Source organism: Eutrema salsugineum, unplaced genomic scaffold (assembly GCF_000478725.1).
Source record: "Eutrema salsugineum unplaced genomic scaffold, Eutsalg1_0 scaffold_6, whole genome shotgun sequence".
In the NCBI taxonomy this organism is placed as follows: Eukaryota; Viridiplantae; Streptophyta; class Magnoliopsida; order Brassicales; family Brassicaceae; genus Eutrema; species Eutrema salsugineum.
This window is the reverse complement of record NW_006256547.1, coordinates 9,404,116-9,410,485: the sequence shown is the minus strand read 5'-3', so window position 1 is coordinate 9,410,485 and position 6,370 is coordinate 9,404,116. Positions and strand designations below refer to the sequence as shown.

At 43.9% G+C, this 6,370-nt stretch overlaps 1 non-coding gene across 1 annotated transcript; it reads right to left on the bottom strand.

Moving 5' to 3' along the window:
- Positions 1-212: 212 nt before the first annotated feature.
- On the bottom strand, positions 213-319 carry LOC112083632. The gene has a single exon (XR_002897768.1). It is a non-coding gene; the product is annotated as a small nucleolar RNA R71 (small nucleolar RNA).
- Between the last annotated feature and the right edge of the window lie 6,051 nt (positions 320-6,370).

Genomic DNA, 6,370 nt, shown 5'->3' with positions numbered 1-6,370 from the left:
CCTTGGAACACTTGGACCAGTTTGATAAGGTGTGTGATCTGACCAAGATCAATGGAGTTTCAGAAGACAGCTTTAAGCTAAGACTATTCCCATTCAGTCTTGGCGATAAAGCTCATCAATGGGAGAAGAATCTTCCAAGAGGCTCCATTCAAACCTGGGGGCAATGCAAGCAAGCCTTCTTATCTAAGTTCTTCTCCACCTCAAGAACTGCAAAACTGAGGAACCAAATCTCTAGCTTCACTCAGCACTGCAATGAAAGTTTTGGTGAAGCATATGAGAGATTCAGGAGCTACACAAACCAATGCCCACACCATGGGTTTAGTGAGGCTTCTCTTCTCAGTACACTGTATAGAGGAGCTCTTCCCAAGATTAGAAACCAGCTGGATACTGCTTCCAATGGGAACTTTCTGGGTAAAGAGATACATGCTGCTTTAGAGCTAGTGGAGAACTTAGCATTGAGCAATGATACTTATGGTGAAGACTATGACAGATCAAATAGGTCTGAAGGTTCAAGCTCAGAACAGAGGCTCACCAGAGAAGTTAAGGAGTTGAGAAGTGAATTAGACAAGCTGAAATTCACCACTCAGAAGCCAATACATTTTGTTGGAGAGTATGAGGAACCTTCTCAAATCTTTGAGAACATAAGTGAAGAAGGTCTTACCCAGGAGGAGCTCAACTACATTGGGAACCAGAGGTTCCAAAGATATCAGTATGGTAATGCCAATCCAAACCTTTCTTACAGGAACACCAATGTAGCTAACCCACAAGACCAGGTGTATCCCAATCCTCAAGCTCCACAAAACTTTGTTCCCCAGAACAACTTTCAAGGATCTTTTCAACCAAAGAATCAGTTTGGTCAGAATCAAGGTTTTGGTCAGCAACAGCAACCATTTCAGGGTCCTAGTTTCAATACACAGCAGCAAAAGGCACCACCTGGGTTTGGTCCTCCACAGTTCCAACAGCAAGCACCTGTTCAACATCAGTTTCAGCCACCAACTGTTCACCAAAGTCCTGTTTTCAATGTTCTTCTCCAACAGCTATTACTAGGACAACAAAAGATGGTATCTGACCTGGAGACACTGGGTGCTGAACTAAAGTCTATTCAAAAGAACAAGGGCATCTGCACTTCTGAAGAACAAGTCTCTCTTCCTGGTAAAGCTCTTCAAAACCCAAAGGATTATTGCAATGCCATCTACTCCAATGATGACCACTCAGCTGTTGTGCAAGAAATAGAAGACCTTCTCTATGGTCAAGTCCCTAGTGAACCTGCACAAACTCATGTGGATGAGAATGCCATTATAGAGTATTTCATGGGCTTCATACATGAACTCAATGAGGACATTGAGAGCAAAAGTGTGGGGGCAGCCGGCTCAGTTCTTTCTGTTCAGCAAAGGAATGATTCAGTTTCTATTGAAACAAAAGAGCATCCAACTGGTCAAGCAAAGCTAACAGATTGTGCCTCCACCTCTGAATCAACTCAGATGAAGCCCACCTCCCTCCCAAAGCTAGGCAACCCAGGGAAGTTCACCATCTCTTGCACTCTTGGAAACTTTAGAGTTGAGAATGCTTTGTGTGATTCAGGCTCAAGTGTGAGTATAATGTCTAAAGATATGATGGAGAAGCTAAAGGTCAAGTCTATAACGTCCTACCCCTCTTCTATCACCTTTGGTGATTCCTACTCCAAGAAACCATATGGATTTTTAGAAGACTATCCACTTCAAGTTGGTGAATGCATAATTCCCACTGATTTTGTGATCATGAAGATGAAGAAGACCAAAGAGCTCCCCCTATTGCTTGGAACTGCATTTCTCAACACCACTGGTGCAATGATTGACTTTGATACTCAAAGAGTGGTGCTTACAAAGGTGGATAAGGATGCCTTTTACCCTGTTCAACCACCCCTAGCTGAATTTTGTGGATCAGTTGTTCAAGAGATAGAACCCCCTAAGGTACTTGAGATGAAGTATGTAGGAAGTGCTGGGATTCTAGGTGGATCCAAATCTCTCTCAGCTGTGGAAATGGAAAAAGAACCTCACACCAACCCTGTATACAAGGATGGGACTGAACAGCCATTGATCAGAGAAGAAGACATCTTGCTCTCATGGTCTCCTACACTTAGTGATCTAAGGATGATCAACACCAAAAGTGATGCCTCAGCATCAGAAGACAAAAGTATTAAACCTGATCTTTCTTCTCAAGACTTTGATCTCACTCCTTGGGTTGATGATGATGGTTCTCTGAAGTATAAGCTGGATTGCAATGGGAAGCCAGGTCTGTTTGCTGAAGTGAGGGCATGTCTCACAAGGGCCATCTTTGATAAAGACCCAGATGGTATTCAAGAGCTGGTGGACAAAGGTCTCAAGGTGGGATCTAGAGGACAAGGGTCTAATGGTTCCCAAAGGCAGCAAACCAACTCAGCTTCCATGCTCAGGACCATTGAAGTGCTGAAGAGCATCAGTGCTCAACCTCACCCCAGCTAAAAACAGGTTTTCCAAAGTCAAACTTAGAGACTTTAAACAAAGTGCTCTTGGGAGACACCCCAAGCTTATCCTTTGTAAATATGCTTTTGATCTTTTGATTCCTTTCTTTTTATGTTTTAGGATGTTTTGATGGGTTTGTTTAAGTGTCTACAGGTTATAGGTTTGAGTCTAAACCCTTGGAAAGTGAATGCATGATGCAAAGAGGTAAAGGAATGGAGGCAAGCTTGACTCGTCCGTTGACATGGGTACAGGCCACGGTCGGAAACAAGGTGTGGCAAGCATCTTTGTGTTGCCACGGGGAGATAATCACGGTCTCAAGACCAGATAGTGGCAAAAAGATGAGTGATGTCCAGGGCTCGGGGTTTGCCACGATGAGTTGCCACGGGAAGAAGATGTGGCCGCGGCAAAGGAATGAAAGATGTCCAAGGCTCGGGATTTGCCACGAGGTACAAGACACGGGGTCAGAGCCTGGCCGTGGCACAGCAAATGGTGCACAACTCTGGTTCGGCCTTTGCCACGGTGGTAATGACACGAGATGGAAGGTGACCGTGGCAAAAGAAAAGAGGGCTAAGTTTTAATTCGGTTTTTGCCACGGCCACGAGACGCGGATAAACACTTGACCGTGGCAACACAAAGTTTAACAAAGGCATGGATTCGAGGTTTGCCACGGCTACAAGACACGGGCTAAAGGTTTGACCGTGGCAAAGATTTGGAGGGTTTGACCGAGAAATGAGCACTGCCACGAGGAGTTTGACACGGGAAACAACAGACCGTGGCAATAGAAAGGGAAGGAGACATAGCTCGGGTTCAAACCTCAGCAATTGAGGTAAACACTCAAAACCTTGTAAATAGCATGTAGATCTTTCTTTTTCTTTTGCATTTTACCTGTTTACTTTGTTTTAAACTCCTTTCTCATGCTTTTATAACACAGGGGACTGTGTTATTTAAGTGTGGGGGAGGAGTTTCATCCTTTACTAATCATGTTTTCTCTTTTCTTATTTTACACTTTGAGTCTTGAGTCACATTTTAGTTGCATATTCATGTAGTCTCATCTAAGTGCATATAAAAACCAAAAAAAAAAATGACCATGTAGTTGCATTCTCAGTTTTTAGGATTGAGTCTAGATTGCATTTGCATATAGGTTGCATCTTGCAAGGAGTAATGATAGGTTTTCTAGAGAGTACATCACTTTGAGAACTTGAATTGAATATGCTTGTGAATCTTTTTCTGTGCTTGCAAAGTCTGAAATGATTTGAATCTGAGAAGCAAGTTTGAATTGAACTCAACTCTAATTAAGTGGGAACCTTGAACTTGACTTGAAAATATCTTGTGATGCATTTTTTGAAAAAAAAAAAGCTTGTGGATACCAATATACATACTTGAGCTAGAACCATTGTTTTTACCACTCTTTTCCTTAGCTCAAGTAGCTGAATCCACATCATGGATCAGTTCCCATACCTTGAACCCATCCTTCTTTCAAGCCAATGTTTGTGTGTGAATTGAAAGGCCACCTTGGATCAAACTTAGCAGAAAGTGTTAGGTTTAGAGCGACAAGGGCAGGTCTCATTGAGTGCTGTGTTCCAACATCAAGGAACTGAAAGTTTTGGCAAGGAATAAGTGTAGGGGAAAAGACTTTTTGGTGAGTGGAAAAAGGTGAGATGAGTAGGAAAGAGAGATTGAAAATAGCTAGGGGAATGAAAGAAAAAGAAATCAGTCTTGGTGTTTTGAGAAAGTGAGCTCTGGTTTGTTGAAGAGAAAGAGTCTAGCCTCTAAGTAAAAAAGGAAGAAAAGAAGCCAAAAGGCTCAAATGTTTTGTTAAGAAAGAAAGAAGAGGCTAGAAGTTGTAAAAGAAAAAGAGCTGTGTAAAGTTTGAGTTCCAAGACTTGAGAGGAAAAGTGAAAAGTAAATCCCCTAGTGAGAGGAAAATGAGAGTGAAAAGTGAGGATTTTTGAGCAAGTGAGGAAGCTTTGAGTAGAGGGTGGGGTGTGATGAGTCTTTGCCCTTGTATGCATAGGTTGCTTTTTACCTTTAGCATTCTGCCAAAGTTTGATCATTCATAGAGAGATCCCTTTGCTGCGTTAAACCCACTTGAGCACTGATTGAGATCATTTTAATCTCATAGCCTCTCCCTAGCCAAACCAGCTTGTTTAAACTTTGCATCATGAGATCCACCTGATAAAAGCTTAATGAATGTGAAAGGGTTGAGAGAGAGAAGAACTTGTGGAGATTCCTTGCTGAGTTGACATATATCTGAGTATGACTTTGCATTGCATAATTGAGCATGAACTTGAATTCTCATTGTGATCACTTCTCTCAAAAAGAAAATGTGAACTCCCATTGCATACAACCTCTTTCTCTCATTTGCTCTTTTTGCTTGAGGACAAGCAAAGGACAAGTGTGGGGGAGTTGATATGTTCATAATTTGCATCATTTAGGTTGCATAAATCATTCCAAATCATGTTTTATTTCATGCATTTTAGGTCCTTAGGGTTTGTTTTAGAACTTAGGAGATGCATTAGGTCCCAATGAGTCTTTGCATGTTTTGAGTGTCTATCAGGTGAATATGGAGCTGAAAAGATGAATCCAGGAGGTGGAATGGTGAGCAAAGCTTGAAAAGTGGAAAAATCGGGTCTTGGGAGGTTATCGGCCATTCTCGCTGGCCAGGAAGGTTTTACCGGCCTTTTTCATGTACCGCGGGAAGCTTTACCGGCCATTTTCATGTACCGCGAATGAAGTGTATCGGCCAAAATCTCCGGGTGTGAACGTGTCTCAGAAATCGCCTGTCCGGGGAGCCTTCCGGTCCGATTCGGATGGCGGGTGCTTCATAGAAGTTGGAGAAGACTTGATCACGGTTTCATAGCAATTGGAATCGTGGGATTCGGACGCGTGAGCAGAGAGTTAAGCTCGTCGGAAGGAACCCCTGTCTCGCAGCTGTTCCGGACCGAGCAGATCAGTTCTGAAAGATGCGCAGGACGGTGCACTTCCAGGCCGATTCAGTTTCCGGGGCCTTCATGAGAATCAGAGACATTTGAGTCCTCTTTCTAGAACATCCGAGATCAGTCAATTCGGAGCTTTGAGCAGAAAGATACGGTCTCCGTAATGGACACATGTCTAGACGCCTCTCTCTGGTCGTGTAAATGCACTGCAAAGATGTGCCCTCCAGGAAGCCTTAAACTTCCCAAGCATCGAAACGTCCTTCATCAAAGTTGTAGCTAACTGAGTCCTCTGTCTTCGGCAACCGGAATCACTCAATTCGGACAAGTCTCCAGGAAGTTACACTCTCCGGAATGCGAGATGGTCCAGACAGCCCAAAGCGACCAAGTTAAGCATGCCGCGATAGAATGCCATGGTCCACACTTGGCCGTGGCAACTTTTGTGCACCCTCGGCCAATGACACGATCTTCATGCCACGGTCTACACCTGACCGTGGCAAGCATACACTTGGCTGAGAAGAATCTTGCAACCTTCGGCGATTGACACGGCCTAAATGCCACGGTATGGGGGTTTGACCGTGGCAACCTTTACATACCTTCGGCGATTGGCACGAGCTGAATGCTACGGTCTGGGACTTGACCGTGGCAAATGAACAAGTGGCTGGAGACAACTTCTACACATCTTCGGCGTTTGACACGGTAGCTTGCCACGAGTTCCAGATGAAGCTTGATCAGACCGTGGCATCAAAATGAACCAAGAACACAAATGAAGTCTTTGACACGGTCAGGAATGCCACGGTCACACCAAGGACGCACCAGACCGTGGCAAACCTTTCTTTGCCCATCAAGGCCGGGTCAGTACCCGGTTTGTTCTGGGTTGACCCGGTTCGCCCAAGCCCCCTTTATAATGTTTTTAGACCTAATTTGGAGAGAACACCTAATCTACTTTTAGTCTTC